The following is a 16,158-nucleotide window of genomic DNA, read 5'->3' on the forward strand; positions in this document are numbered from 1 at the left end:
CAGGGGCCACGGAGCTGCTCCAGGCTGCAGGAGATGCTCTCTGCAATGGGCAGTCTGAATCAGAAAGAGGGAGCTTCTCTGCTGTCTCCTGCAGAAACCCACAGACAAGGACATTTCTGAGTTTTGTCCCCTCATCTTCCCTACCTCTTGGCTTGGCTGTCACTCCCAGATCTCCTCACATGCTTCTGTTGCTAATTCCGCCGCCCCTTCCCCCAAGAAGGGAGCGTTTCACACGAGCTTGCAGTTCTGGAATCCAGCAATTCGCACTTCTGAGCCTGCTGCTCTGCACCTTCCCAAAGCTGCAGTTCACACTTGCTCCATAGTCCTGTTAGCAGGAAGCTACCAGAGAAAACAAGCACAGATTTACTTGGCAAGGGTAGGCATGAAGTTCCAAATAAATACAAACTTGGGAAGTGGGATTTACTGCATGGAACACTGAAAACCTTTGGTTTTGGCTTCCTGTTCATCTGACTTTTGACTATACTCTTTGTCTGCACAGGATTAGTATCATTGGTATAACCCACTTAGGAAATGTCTGAAAAAGATTCATCCACTGCAGCACGATGAGAGAAGATGTCTTGATTTAAGAACACAGGCATTACTAGAAAGGAAAAAAAAAATAAAAGGGTCCCTTACTGTTCTGACATATCAAAAAGAGACTAATGAACCATGAGTTCATAGAACGACCCTGCTCTTCATTTCAGAGCTAGGCTGGCCTTTTGTGTTAAGGACACTGAATAACAAGAGCAAGAACAAATAGAAAGAACCCTTTCCCACTGCCCAAAGTAAATTTTGAAATGAAATTATTTTAAAAAAATATATACCCTTCTGCCCTACTTTAAGGTCCGCACACGAACAGATGAAAAGTTTTGTTCCATGGGCAAAACTGAATCCAGGCTTTTGATCCTCAAAGATCTCTTAATCGCTTTGCACATCAGTTCTTTTCATTATTTCAAACATACTTGAAGACATCCCTCATCTTTTTTTTCTTTTTTCTTTTTTTTTTTTAAAAAAAAAAAAACTTTTTCTGTGTTTGGGCTATTTCCCAGCCAACTGTGACAGTGTTGCAGGCAGCTGTGAGTTCTTTACTCACTGTGGCCCTCCAGTATCTTCTTTTCAATTTGGGTAGCTCACAATGTATGCCCTTCTAATGCTCAAGAAGGCTTTCAAAGACAACTATGTGCTTCTGAAAAAATAAAAATAGTAAAGACGTTGCTAGACTCGTTGTTTTCTAAAAGCCTGACTCAGAATTGGGATCTCAGTCCCATTAGACTGAATTAAAAATTAAGGTTTCTCCAAAAGTTGAAGTCTCTACAATTCATATAATAAGTCAAACCTACACCAAATCACCACTGATTAAATAAAGCTTTGCTAGAAGTTGCAGTAACCTTAGCCTTTTTAGCATCCCAATGAAATAAGCCGAGGAGAGTGCTTAACTGGTCTCAAACACAGAGGTTTTCAATAAACATGTACAGCATTCTTAAGTTTTTGATTAAATTCTTGCTCCTGGCTTTTGGCTCTCTGATCAGCTGAAAGGGAAGGCAGACTTCTTGGAATAAAGACCATCCTTTTGTTCTCTGTCTGTGCAAGACTTTGCAACAAGCAGGCTTCCAAAAATTATAATACAAATTATAAGCAGAAAAGATGGGAGGTGGAGTCAGTTAGCCAGCTCACAAGCCATTAGGGGAGTTGGATAACATCAAAAACAAACTCCACCTGGAAAGCTGCATGTAGGCAGCAGAGCAGCGATTTAACGCGTTCAGAGCCTGCGGCACTGTTTAAGCAAGTGGGTGGATGCTTTTTGAGCCAGCTCCATCTACCCAAATGGTGTCAAAGCTATTGTAAACTGCCTTGTTAAATTCTGGTCACAAAGCAAGCCAGAGCTGGAGCTTGCAGAAGAAGGTTTACGGATGCATGAACGCAGCATGGTTCGAGGTACGAGGGGCAGATAAGTGTATGGTGCTGGGCTACCTTCCCTACTCGCTCCTGTCAATGGAACGAGCCTGAGACCATCGAGCAGACTGACAGGACACCGTCTCTGCCTCATGTGTCCTTTTCATTAACAAGAGGAAAGACAGTCTTTCCGTTAGGTGTCCGAAGAGCTGCCTTGAACTTCCACCCCCCTGCATGTAACCTGCAAATAATTCAGCCTCCACAAGCCTCTCTCTCCTTGCCCACCCTCTTCTTCTGGTGCCTGCTCCCTCGGGGCGAGGAGAGCCTCTGGCTGCAACCCAGCCCAGCAGCCTTTGCGCTGTATCTGGGTTCCAGACTCCGCCACAGTAAAACAACATTTAGGCCCCGTGTGTTTGTTCCCCAGTACCGGGTAAGTCAGGTGAAACGGAGCTGGGAGCACAGCAGGCACCGCTGCCTCACACGGCACGGCTGCCTCACGCGGCCTGCACTGAACAGCGGCAGCGAAACAGCCCCGTCCGACACCGCCCTGGTCCCCGCAGCCCTGCGGCCTGTGGAATGGGGAAGGAACAGAGGCCCCGGCCCCGAGTCCACGCAGACCTCTCACATCCACGCAGCAGACCTGGAACCATGGGCTTCCCCCCTGCTAATAAGCAGGAGCAGACCACTGCTCAACGCAACGAGCACCTTCCCCACACAGCTCGACATGAGAGGGATAAAGCGAAGCCGGGGACTCGAGACACCTCCTAAGCAGCTCTCTGCAGCGTAGCCCCAGACATGGGTTGACAGGTAGCGTGCGGCAGGAGAGAGCGGCTCGCGAGAGCTTCCCCGAGGACGGGGCCTCCTCACCCGCCCGGGCGCAGGGGTTACTCGCTGTAGGTGGTTGCCGTTCTGCAACACCTTCCTGCAGCTCTGCCCTGTACCTGCCACACGCCACGGCCAAGTTCGCTGCTTTGTGCGGATTTCCTTTGAACCTGCTGCTGTCTTGCTGCTTGCAGAGTAACTACCAGCGCTGCCCTTCCCAGCGCACATTGTAATGTTAAACCTTATTTTACTTGGCAGCTACAGCTCGCTTTTCAGGCAGCTGTGAGAAAAAGACCCCTTGGCTGATGCAAACAAACATGGTTTTATTTTTAATTTGTGAATTAAAACAAACAGCTTATGTTCCAGGCTGTGTAGTACACATCCATCTCAATAAAGCCCCACATAGAGCAAAGGAGACCTTCTGGCTTCTCCAATGCTCTGTGGGATGCCTGGTTTTACTCTTAATACTGCACCTTGGCAAGGATGGAAGCCTTCAGAAGCTTCTCTGACTCCTTTTTCCTTACCCCCCTGGGAAATCTGAGGCCAACTGTGCAGACTACTGCTTCCGCTGAAAGCCAACAGGCTAAGAGGAGGTGGAAATTAAACCTAGAGCCCCGGTTCAACCTATGGAGAACTGAAAGTAAATCTGTGCACTGGATCTGACTAGCCTTGTCCATGGTCTTGTCCCTCAGGGTGACTTTCAGCAGATGTTTCAGAGGCAGCTCCATAAAGACCATGTTTGGGAGATAAGTCCTAGCAGCTGCAATCAGCTCTTCCAAGCAACAGAGGTGTGAACAGCCAAGAATTTTTTTATCCTAGCTAGCCTAAATGCTGATGGCAGTAGCCTTATTCCTAAATAGTTTATATCACTGATGTCCACCATGGAAATACAAGTTTGTGATGACCTTCCCAGGCAGGGGTTATGGAAGCACACATCAGTGACAGTGAGGCTGACGACATGCCTGCAAGCCGGGCATCACAGGGCTGCTGCTCCGCTCACAGCTACAGCAACAGGAGCAGCAGCGGCAGATGGAGAAGGGTTGTTCAAACTGAAGAGCCCGTCCTGCCTTAGACATACGGCTCTAGCAGCAGATGGAAACAACTAGAGAGGAGGTTGGAGGACAGCAGTCCCAGAACGCAGGGAACATGTGTGAAAACCAAATGCAAGGCTGATAGTGGTTCCGTTATCTTGTTGCTCCTGTCATGGCAGTATGTTGGATATATAGGTTCTTTTGCAAATAGAACCAATTTTATCTCATCAGGGGTTTCACTGAAGCTGCATCCTGAAGACATACAAGACAGCCAAGAGGCTGGGTCCTACAGTCTCTATGTGCTGCAGTTCTCTGCCACAGATTAAACTGCAAAAGGTGGGGGTGCACTGAGTATGTACTAAACCACCAATCTAGACATGCCTGAACATGCTGCTTTACTACAGAAAGATGCCAAGAGCGGAGCTTTTTCAGCTAGGAAGGCAGGCAATGAGAGAACTCCAAATGGTGAGATTAGGCTCCCTTAGCACACAGACTATGCGGTATGTATCAATGATACAGAATAGCAAAGGCACAGGATTTGGACTATGTCCTTCCCATAGGCTTAAAGGAAACCCAGTATGTATAGTGGGTTGGTTTGTACATTTATAAAAGAAATTTTATAACTCTTCACCTGTTTTCTCTAGTTTGGTCCACTTGGATTGGTGACTCTATTAATGCAGCAGTTCAGATCACTCATTTCTCTAAGCTAAATATTGACAGCAGCAGCACTGCAGAAGGGCGAGGGGTTATGATTCCGACAATTGCTCTGATACCACATTGGATTACTGTGACTGGAGAAAAGAAGAGAAACATCACATTGCACATTCACAAGCTCAGGTATTGTATTCTGCACTTGGGTGGATTACAAAGCTCTGGTGTGGAGTTTGGGGAAACGAGGCAAGAGTCTTCATTAGTGCCTCCTGCGGATGCTCCAACACAGCAGGACGTTGTTTCCAGTACCTCTGCCCACCAGCTCTTCCTAGCTCAGCCTGCTGCTTGTGGGAGATTTGTGCAAGAAGCCAGCCTGCTATTTTAATGCAACTCAGAGCCAACTCCTTCAGAGGACAAAATACAGTCAGAGCAAATTTCGTATCTGCTTCCCCAAGGTCCAGTCTCTCAAATAAACAAACAAAAGTTTGTTTTTATAGAGCTTGGGTTAAAAACCAGGGCTTGGAAATGTACTGAGTGGAGCAATCCTCCAGCACCACCCAAAACTAGCTAGCAAATGCAAGCTCGCCAAGACTATTAATTTGGCAGCTGGGGGGAAATGAAACCTATTGCTACCATCTGCATGAAGAAGGAAACAGGCAAAGAAAAGCCCTGCCATGTGAACAGGAGAGGTGCAGGATAGCAAAGACAATAAAAAACATATAAAACACTTGTTAAACCCCATGCTCTCTTCCCCCCACACTCCCCTTCATCAGTAAATGCTTCAGGGCAATGATCAATCTATTCAAAAGAAGCTTAAAGCAAGACTCCCAGGAGTTGTGCAGGTTTTCTTATGGATTCTGGCACATTAGGCCCTTCTCCCTGGTAAATCTTTAAGACAACACAAATAGTTGGCATACTGTGAGCCCCACAGATGGTTTGGATCTAAAAGACCTTGTGCAAACTGCAGCGGCCATGAAACCCATCTTTTGAGCTAGAATTTGGGATGCATCACTTTACTACTGCTATTTGGACTGCTCTATTTGCTCAGAACCAAAATAAGTCAGTCAGTTTTCAAAAAAAAAAAAAAAAAAAAAAAGAGTGGGGGGGATTTTGAAAGGTGCTTGATCCGTGTGAGCCTTTTATTCAGGTACTTTTACCCTGAGGGCAACAGTGGCTATAGTGCATGCCATTTGAAGAAAATCTCTCTCACAATAACCTTCCTACCACAGTGGGGGTTAATCTTCAATCAGTTCCATCTATGGAGCTGGCCCCACAGCTGCACCAAGATCTTGGGCTGGAAAGCTGGCAAGAATACCTTGGTGGTGCACCAGGAGCTCTGGGAATTTCATTACATTTTCCATTCACCCGGCGTGTCTCCGGAAGGCCATCTACGGAAGAGAACAGGACAAGCATGTTGCCGCCCAACCCTCTGCAGTTTCTCCTTTCACACTCACTGCCAAAGCACAAACACCCTTACCCAGATCTTTATACCAGCAAAAAGCAAAATGCAAAACTCTTGCCATAACCTCTACTGACCAGATAACAAGGATGGGATAAACCCCTCTCTCCAGCTCCAGCAGTGCTGAGCACTGATTCTTCCTCACCTCAAACTTGAGTTACAAGAGAAATGAAGCATTCCAGCACTGTCCACTGCTGGCATCCTCCCTTAGAGACCGGGCAGCCAGGCTGGTACATGTCAGGGCCTGTTGTTGCAGCCTGGAGGGGCTATTCCTGGATCAGCTTTCTCAGCTGCCCCTTGCAATGGTGCTGGGGCAGTCCAGCCTGTACATCAGACTCCTTCCTTGGGGCCTGCAAGAAGCTGCAGTTAACAGAGCTGGCAGGGGTGAGGGGTAAGGAATTTATCAGCTCTGTAGGTAATTTCAGAGAGGGCACATGCAAATGCAGCTCAGCTGGATTCACTCATCTCCTCATCAGAACAGATGTGAGGATATCCGGTGACCTTGCTGAAAACAGATTCACCTAGAGAGATTCAGAGGTTTGTACCAAAACTCAGAGTTCTTCTGATGAGCATTTTTCACTAAAGTGGAAATCTCCTTGCAAGCAAAGAATCCTTCTGCAAACAACAGACCACCACGAGGGGCACAGAAGAAGCCACTTCTGTGCTGAGAGGCTACACTGAGCATTTCTGTAGGTGCCCTAAATGGAAGGGAAAGGACTCAGGAATCCTGAATCCAAGGTCTGACAGGGACCATTGCCTCCTTACAGCAGGATATTTGTCACCTTTTCCGTATGTTCTCATGACCTGTGGGAGTAAAGGGCAACCAGACACACTTCCAGCCCCAGACTTGTGGGCACCACTTTGCACGCTAAGGAGGGCACTGGGGTTTGGTGCCGTGCCGTACCCTGCTTTATGTCACGCTCCAGGAGAGAAGTGACACCAGGTCCCAGGAGCTCCCAGCGCATAAGCAGTCACAGCAGGATGTGCGGAGAGCAGGGCTAGCTGTGGTGTAAGCAGAATGCCTTAACTCCAACTTAAAATTGAGCTTCTGTTTTAAGTCAGATTTTCCCCTGATGTGCCTCATCCTGCCCAGAGACTAAAATAGAGAAAGTGAGAAAACAGACCTTTATTACCAACTGCAGTCCCCACTGCCCAGCAACCAGCTCTGCACTCCATGTTAGCCCTGCATAAAGAGAAAATAATAAAACCCAACAAGCCACATTACCCACAAAATAAAATATAGACAGCACAAGCTTTTATGCAGCCCAGGCAGCAGTCACCACGTGTGTGCAAGCTGAGCAGGGGGAGCTTGTCCTACAGACACGTTCCAGCCTCTGCTGCTGCTCCGTCTGCCTGGGCAGCGGCGGTGCCGAGGCCGGGGGCGGGTAGGCTGCGGTCCAGACACTGTCATTAGGAGAGCCGGGGCTCCGCTCTCCTGTCTGCACTGCTCAATAGGCTGATCCCTTTGCAGGCTTCCTGGGTTCTTACATTTGCAAGTGGTTTTGTTACTGAAAAAAAAAACAAAAGGTAGTACATACAGTGGTAACTATAACAGTTACATCGGGGTTTATCTCCCAGCCTGGGTGCACAGGTGATAGGCACCAGAAACACTGCAGCTTGCTGCTGGCATTGCCTACCATAGTTACCCCGAAGCAAATCATGGTTATGCTGTGCTCCATGTACTGCTTTGAATTCCATCAGCTCCAAACACATCTCAGACACTGGGCCTGCTTCTACCCCTCCTGATGTCCATAGCAAGACTTCAAGGGTCCAAAGTCCACACAGGAACTTGGTATTTAACAAACGATTTGGATGAGCCAAGGTAAATAGGCAAGGCAGACACCACGGAACGCAGAGGAGCTGTCTTAGCTCAAACTGCGAGGAGCAGCACATTAGCCCTGAGGGAGAAGCAGAAGAAATCTCTCGACTCTATAAAAAGACCTGCTCTCTATAAGGAGAAGTGAGCATCTCCCCAGTCAACCAGAGATACCCACCTACTTTCCTCCCGCCCACCATGGGTTGCAGTATTGCAGGTTGCAGGGCAAAAGCATCTTTAAGCACCTCTCATTCCTTCCTGTTCCTGCAAGGAGCAGCTTGGGGGGGCATCGTTGGCCTGGCCTGCCAGGGACAGAGCAGTGCCCATTGCTGAGCAGTCCTCGGGAGGCTGCGCTCCGGGGTGTGTGCTCAACCCCTGGCATATAACCCTGCAACACAATCTGCCCCCGTCCCACGTGGGGCGTCCCCTTTCTGCCGCCTACGCTGCCCAGCATGGGCGCAAGCTTATCCCGCTGGCCACAGGCTGTGGCTTGGCCAAGCCAGCGCCTCCAAAGGGAAATTTATCCGTAGTTTCTGGGATGCGAAGAGGACATCTCCACCCACCTGCCTAGGTTAGGTGGGATTTGAGGGAGGACACCTTCTGCAGCAGCCAGTGTGGCATTAACACCCCTAACTCCCCTGAAACAGACAGTGAGGAGCCAGTTAGGAGCTCAAAAGCCGGTGAGGATCTTCCCTCAGACAGGCCAGCTCCTGGAAGCAGGGCAGGGAGTGGGGAGGCACATGGGGCCGAGCTCAGAGCCTGCCACAAAGAGCTTCTGTTTCCCAACATTAACAGAGGGAGAGAAAGGGAGCCGTCTCCGGCCACGTGGCGGGTCAAACCGCCGCCCAGTTTGCTGGCAACCTCTAAAGCTGAGCTCTGCTCCGAGCCAGCAGTGAATCATCCCTGGCAGGTAAGAATGATGTTAATTTACGATATGCCAAGTGCGAGCAGATCTTTTTGGTGGCAGTCCAGCAGTTTTAGTCTTATTAACACACAACACTGGCTCGGGTTACAGCCGTGCGCATTCAACGCCAGCAAGTGGCATTTTAAACAATGACAAACTCTGGGACAATCGCTCCCGGTGTGGCGCCGCCGGGCAGCACAGGGAAGGTCAAGAGGCCGATAACCTGCTTGGCGTGGAGGGCGAAACGTGGCCGCCCGGGTTGCTGCAGAGGCTTTAAACTGTCTGAAGGACACAGCCGGGGATCATTTTAACCCATTAAGCTGCTTACGCCTTCCCTTACACTGATTTGAACTTCAGGAGAGTATTAAACCTTAAAGAGCTTAGTCATCCATCTTGGGGAAGGCTCCTGCTGCGCGCAGGCTCTCCCCTCACCGCGCTACCCGAGTGCACAGCCCTGCTCTAAATACTGACAGACACGAACGCGAGACCCCTCTGGCAGCTGAACCCAGCTCCTGCAGCCGAGAAACAGCCAGCTTTAAATTATCACATTGCCCAAGGGCTGCAAGTCGTGCAGGGAAACAGGAGCGTGGGCTCCGAGGGGGAGCACAACCCCATCCCCGCGGCACAGCTCGACAGCGCTTCGGAGACGGAGCAGGGGGATAGGGCAGAGAGGAAAACATCGACTCGTCAGGCCCTTCCCTGCCAGCCGCACCACGGAGAGAAGAAAATGTACTGCTGAGCCCCTGGGGCTTGCACAGCCTCCAGGGAACCCAAGCCACAACCAGGGCTGCAGGCAACACCGCGACTCCTGAATGCAGCTTCTTACCTTGACACTCGGGCAGAGCAGCCCAAGGCGCTCCAGCCAGGGCAGAAAATGGGACCACTGAGACACAGACGACCTTTTTTAATTGCAGAAAATGTTAATATTCCAACCAAGCCATGTATCAAAGCTGCATTTCTAAATTTGAAACAAATTCAAAATAAATCTTTCGAAGCATCAAATGACAGATGTTCTAGGGGAAAACAGTAGAATATGATCTGACATGTAACCTTTTACAAAGCTGTGCTTCCAAATCAAGTGTTTTCAGAATTTTTAGGTTCTTCTACTCAATGTCTTATTCTTGCAAGTAAAATGTTCATTTTCCAACCAGATACTTCCCAAAGGAAAGAATTTTAAACAATAAACCAGGTCTCATTAAATGAATAAGGACTTGACTAGATCCAATCCAGAAGAGAAGGGTATATATTTATAAAGAAACAGCTATTTCTTTATAATATCTAAAGAAAAATACTTAAATTCTGGGTATGTGCATGTACTTATTCAAAATGAGACTTATTCTGGGATAAGAGCATCCACATATGAACTTCACCAAGAATAGTTAAACCTACAGTTCAGGTCTGAGGCTACTGCCTGGAAACGAAGCTGCAGATACTCCCTCTCCCTTGTGTTGCTTCTTGCTGCATGACACACCTGATCCCCCTGGATACATCTTGCCGAGCTCCCTTGGGATTCAAGCACTGCTCCCTGCATGCCCGTGCACACCTCATGGTAACACTTCCAGGAGAGGGGCTGGAATCAACATTCCCGATATTGGCAGCCTGGGGCCATGGCTGGGCAGGGATTTTGCAGGGCACTGCCAGAGGGAGGGCACCGCAGCAGCACTGACCTGTAGAGAAATTTCTACTGAACAGGTATGAGTTCCTACACCATTTAAGTTTACTTGAGGAAAGGAGTAAAAGGGAGATTTAGGAAGGATTTTCAATCCAAAACTCATAGGAATTCCTCATAGGAATCAGAGAGAACAACTTTGAGTCCGCAGATTTGATAGTGGAAGCACAGGATTATATACTGCTAAATCTAAAAATCTGATAAAAGCACTGACTTAATATAAATTAATCCATGAATTTATGTTAAATTAGATATCCTCTACTGACCTGCAGCTGGAACAGACTGAGTATTTATAATTTAAGATAATCATATCCCTGTAAAACAATGTACTCTCACCTGAGGAAGCTTCTGTCACAGCATTCAGGTAACACAAATCTACTAGTAGTGAGTCCACAGCCAGAGTTCATGTACCGACTGTAACAGAACATTGCTCTTAATGAGGACTGAGAAACAGGAGGAGGACTGTTGGTTTAGACTACACAGGAAGAAAAACAAAAGAAGGTGTTAACAAACTGCAAAGGTAATAAGCACAGTAGAAGTATTAAATCAATCCTTAAATCTTAACCCTGTGAAGTTGTAAGAGACAAACTTCCTATTGTGGCAGTTAATACCTTCTTATGGAAAAACAAAGTTACAGAACTTTGAGTAAAGTTCTCTTTGAGTAAAGTGAGTATATGGAAAAAAAATGCTTATTTACAGTCCCTAAAGCAAAACAAAACAAAGAAGAAAACACAGAGAAAATCTCTGGCTTCTCCACTGCTTAGACTATTCACCCTTTTTCATCCTACTTTCAAAGGAATACTTACCTAGAATTCATGTGGCAGACTTTGCCAGCCCTCTTTGAAACTAGGCTTTCTGAAGAAAATTAAACCATTTTTCCTGGTAATTCTTCTCTTCATGTATCATCTACATTGATTTGGCTTTTTACAAAATGAAATTAAGAGAGCCAGCAGAGGCAGGACGAAAGTAAAGGCAGCCAAATTCAAGTCCATGCTCACACTGTCTCGAATTTCAGTGCCAGCAAAGCAATCACAATTATCAGAAACTGACCCAAGATTATTCAAACTTAATTCTTCTAATTACTTTAACAACAAAAATCAATTATTAGAACTCTAAGCATAAAGAAAACATACTAAGACTAATATAATAGCCACAAGAATGGAGTTACAGAAGCCAGACAGTCAATCAACAGAATCAGAATGAGGCACATTTGCTACCACCATTAGTTAATACTTGTCTCCAGAAAAAAAAGTGTTTTTTAAACATATTTATTCATAAGATCCACACAATGCCCACGGTATCTTCAGATCATTTCTGAAATTTGTGAAGATCATACTGCATTCTACTCTTGCCCTGGCAATATAATCACAGCTGGCTTAGTGTCACCTGCAAATTTAATAATAAATGCACTTAACTCCTTCACTGATGATGTAAATGAGAGCTCAAAAGCTCCAGCATCAGGGCAGCTACCGTCAAGCTCTACGAGCTCCCTCCTTCCCGTTGGAAGGAACGAAACAAGGGCTACTTCCCAGTCAGCTCTATGCATCCTTTGCAGATTAATCTGGATCATTTTATATTACTAAATTAACAGTTTTTGATTATTGAACCAAAAAAGCATCACAGAGAATTCAAAGACACACCGTATTCCTTGGCTCATGCTTTCAAACAACCACCTGCTCCCAAAATTGTGGTAAGGACATTTGCCAGGGATTCAGCACATCAAACAGCCCATGGCTATGCATGAATACAGCAAAAGGGGGCAAGCAGAAGTAAATTCTTCCTAAATATCCTATAGACAACGCAGTGCCAAAAATGCACTTTTTTGTTACTTTACTGGTGGTAAGATTAGCACAGACTGTCCAGGATTTATCTGAAAGACTGTGCTGTTATTGTTCACATATAGCTTTCCAGCAGACCTTAACTGCACCACAATGGAATTCAGCAAGGCATTTTTGTGTTCTTATTAAAACAGCTTCACTTGCTATTACAAAAGTGATTTTATAGAACATTCAGAGCACCAGATCGATACTAACTGCATATTGCATTTGATATTGCAGTGGCTATAGTCACATTTAGAAACAGAACAGCCATCCACGACTGGCAGGTTTCTTTGACAGAGAGAGACAGTCAACATTTATATTCCTCATGAATAAACAAAATATTATCAGGACTCCTGAGAGAGCAGACCTTGATTGCCACCTGGAAGACACGATCAGAAGGTCAAATCACTTCATCTCCAACAACAAAACTGCTTCCATCCTTGAGACTCCGGACCTCTCACAAATGCATCAAGGCCTTCTGCCTAGGAGTGGGAGACATCTCAAGAACATAACGGGTGTTGAAAATCCATGCTATTAGGATTTTTATTAAAACTACCAAAAGTTAAGACAGTGCCTATTTCAACTGATCAACCCTTGCTCTCTTGCTCAAGTAGCAGACCAAAATCTGATAGTTATGAATGGCTCCTCCTAAAGGAGACCCCTGAGCTGCTTCTATGGAACACGGGCAGGACTCTTCAGTGCAGAAGGCAGCGGCTCTACTGCCACATTATGTGACACCAAAGCCGCAGGACACGGGTACTGTGGTTCACTGGGGCTCTCAAGCTCTGAGACTGATGGCGTCACATAGAACAGCCCTAAGTCTTGGCTTAGAAGTCACAAAACAGCCGGAGACTTTCCGAGCGGGATCCTCAGCTCCTCTCGCTTCCTGCATACAATAGCATTATTCAGCCACGGAAGTTTCCACTTAGCTTGCATTTATGCCAACCACTTTTAATTGCAAAGGAAAAGGATGTTAAGTTCTCCCATTTGCTTTTTAATTCATAAGGGATATATCAGTGCATGGCAAGAGTTATAGGTTAAGGGTTGTTCTCCCCGCCTAGTCTCACTTAAGGGACTTGCATCATCCTCTCACCAGTATACAAACAGAGGAGCTCACTTACCTTGCAAAACTGTAGGAAAATATATGTTGTCATTTTTAAAAGACTACAAGGACAAATCGCTGTACTTGCAAAAGGGATGAGGGAAGCCTGAATGGTTTCTAATGCCTTCAAGACATCCCTGTAAGTTAATTCAGAGTCACCTTGACTAACATAGGTCTCACTTCAGAAAAGATAAACTATTACTCTTCTAATATACATACAATAATTCAATAAAACAATATGTAGAATAACTTTGACAACTCATCAGAAGGGATACAGAGAAGCAGGCTTCACCGAAGAAAAACTTTATGCAGGAAAGAGTAAAGTAACTGAAAAGACCAGTCTGCTTATTCTTGGCAACCTTGTCCCAGTGATAACTGCTAGATAAGCAAAAAAAGGCTGCTGAATGCTGCCTATGGAACCATGTATGAGCCACAGCCACATCTATGCACTACTATGGAGACCCATAATACAGCCCTACTGAAAATTATTCTTCTTTTGATCCACAGAAGGGTTTGAAGTAATGTTTCCATATGAGTTTCGTTCATATTATGCAGCATCTGGCAAACTCCATTATCTGTTGGAGACAGAGCAATTAAGCAAACTGAAGCGGTGTTTTGAACTTAGTGAAAGTGTTTTGAAAAGTTTCCCTCCTCCCCGCTCCCCGTGCTGTGATAGACTTGTTAGTTAATTAAGTCAATGCAAATGACCTGGAATAAAAATTATACACTACAGTTTAATAGCCTCCGGAGTCGAAGTTCAGTCAACTTCAATAGACACTAACTCTATCCAAAAATATAGTTTATTAACAAACACATACAATAAATTGCACTACTAACTTTAAATAAAACATCTAGAAGGCTCACTTTCACACTAGTTGACATTTGGTCAATACAGAGCTAAAAGCAATACATGAATGCTTTTGACAGACAGACTGAAGTGCGTTGTAATCCAAGCTCAAACTGTAATCCAAAGAAGGGCACATGTAGCGAAAGCGACAGAGACTTCACATGAACCTTGCCATGTCTTTCCACCAGACCCTTGGTCTCTTACAAAATAGGTCTGTAATACAAAGAGTAATAAAAATTCTGGATTCAATTTACTCGGCCTCTTCCACCACAAATTAACTTTTTGCAATAATGTGAGTAGCATGAAGAGGAAGGTAAGAGGCAAAGAAAACTACATCTTGGCATTATGTAAGTTCAGCTGCAGATAGAAAGGTTGCCTAACAACAGGCATGGACTTCAGTCTCATTGTCCAACTTTTTCAAGAAAGATCGTGACAGCAAAATGCATTCTTCTCTCATCGCTTAAGACTTGATCCAGTTTCCACTGACATCAAGGCAAAGGTCCTTCCATTATCAGCAATACTCGGATGGGGCCTCAGCAGCCTTAACAACAGTCACCTTCTCCAGTGAAGGTTTTGTCACTGTCCAGTCTTCAACTTGGCTGTGGTGTCAGTAAAACCTGACAAACTGTTACCACACAGGGGATTACAACAGTCTTCTCCCCTCTTGCCAGAAAACGGGATTCAGCAGAATTTGATATATAAGAATAGCAGCCAACTTGGCATTAAGTTGCTCCACTCTGCTCAGTGTAAGATTTTGACCCCATCACAATGAAGTAAACAGGAGGTTTGTAACAAACTTCAGTACAAGCCCAATAGAAAACTACTCACTTCTTGACACCATAGCTTGATTTTTGCATAAGAAGAGACATTTGTATTTGTGATCTTCTATGGTGGGAGTAGCAGGAAGGTTCCCAAGTACAATATTCCAAAAGTAACAAAATCCAGTATAAAACTGCTCAACTAGAATTTTTAAATAACGCTAAAGATTCCCACATTTCCTTCATGGTAGAACAAAAACTTACTCCTGTAAGCACAACCCTGTAGGGTCTCCCTACTACCAATGACGGTTATCACAACAAATAAAAATTATGGCTGTGCTCCCTAATTGCATTCAGAATTAATCTTAGAAAAAAATCATAGGAAAATTGATGGGTTAAAAACTTTATGACCCATCCTCCTACTGCATCCATCCTCTCATAACTTATGGTATTTAAAAAAAAAAAAAAAAGGCCAGAAACTTCCCCCAGATCCACCCTAAGCAAAGATGTGAGATCTATTTTTACGATACAGAAAACCTTACAAACAGTCATTTTTATAAAGCTGGCACCAGGTTCTGAAAAATCAATGAGAAACAGATCTCAAAATAAACAGACCTGATCAACAAGAGCAATCAAACTAACGCACTCAAAAGTAAATTCATTAAAGAAGTAGTGAACTTGCACTAGGGGGGGAAAAAAAAAAAAAAAAAAAAAGCACACTGGTGATGCCCAGTTCCATCAGCAACAAGCTCCCTCCCCTCTGTGCAATTTGCATAGCAGGCTCCTCAGCTTAGCTGGTATGAAATACAGTAGAACATTAAAAAAATTGGATGAGAAGGGAGTTATTTTAATCTAGAACAGTATCACCTAATGATACAGATGGATCCAAACAAACACTGTTTGTATCAAAAACAGACACAGGAATTTAAGCTACATTTTCAGTCATATATTGGCTTTCCTCTTCTTAAAAAAAAATAGGGTATGACATTTCAGCTTCTATTGCATGCTGAAGTCATTTATTCATTGAACATTCCATTCTTGATATATCATCTATCAAAATGTTAGTTAAGATTCATCCTGCTTATAGAACAAATGAAAATTTCTTCTGCTAACTGCACTTCCAGACAATAATAAAGACGCTGATAAGAAGCCAATGAAAAATAATTAGATTGTGGAAAAAATGTCAAGCCCCACTGTTTGACTCTTAATAAAATAAGAGCCTATGCCTTTTAAATGGCCAAAAGACTTAAATCCAAAATATCATTAACAGACAGAATTCAGAAACAAACTTTGTTTTAAGCAAAGTCTATGAGTTGCTAAGGATTTAAAAAAAAAAAAAAAAAAGGTAAAATAGCATAAAATAAACTGCCAACAAAACATCTCCTC

Source organism: Tinamus guttatus, unplaced genomic scaffold (genome assembly GCF_059628265.1).
Source record: "Tinamus guttatus ecotype Peru unplaced genomic scaffold, ASM5962826v1 Tinamus_guttatus_pri_ptg000004l, whole genome shotgun sequence".
In the NCBI taxonomy this organism is placed as follows: Eukaryota; Metazoa; Chordata; class Aves; order Tinamiformes; family Tinamidae; genus Tinamus; species Tinamus guttatus.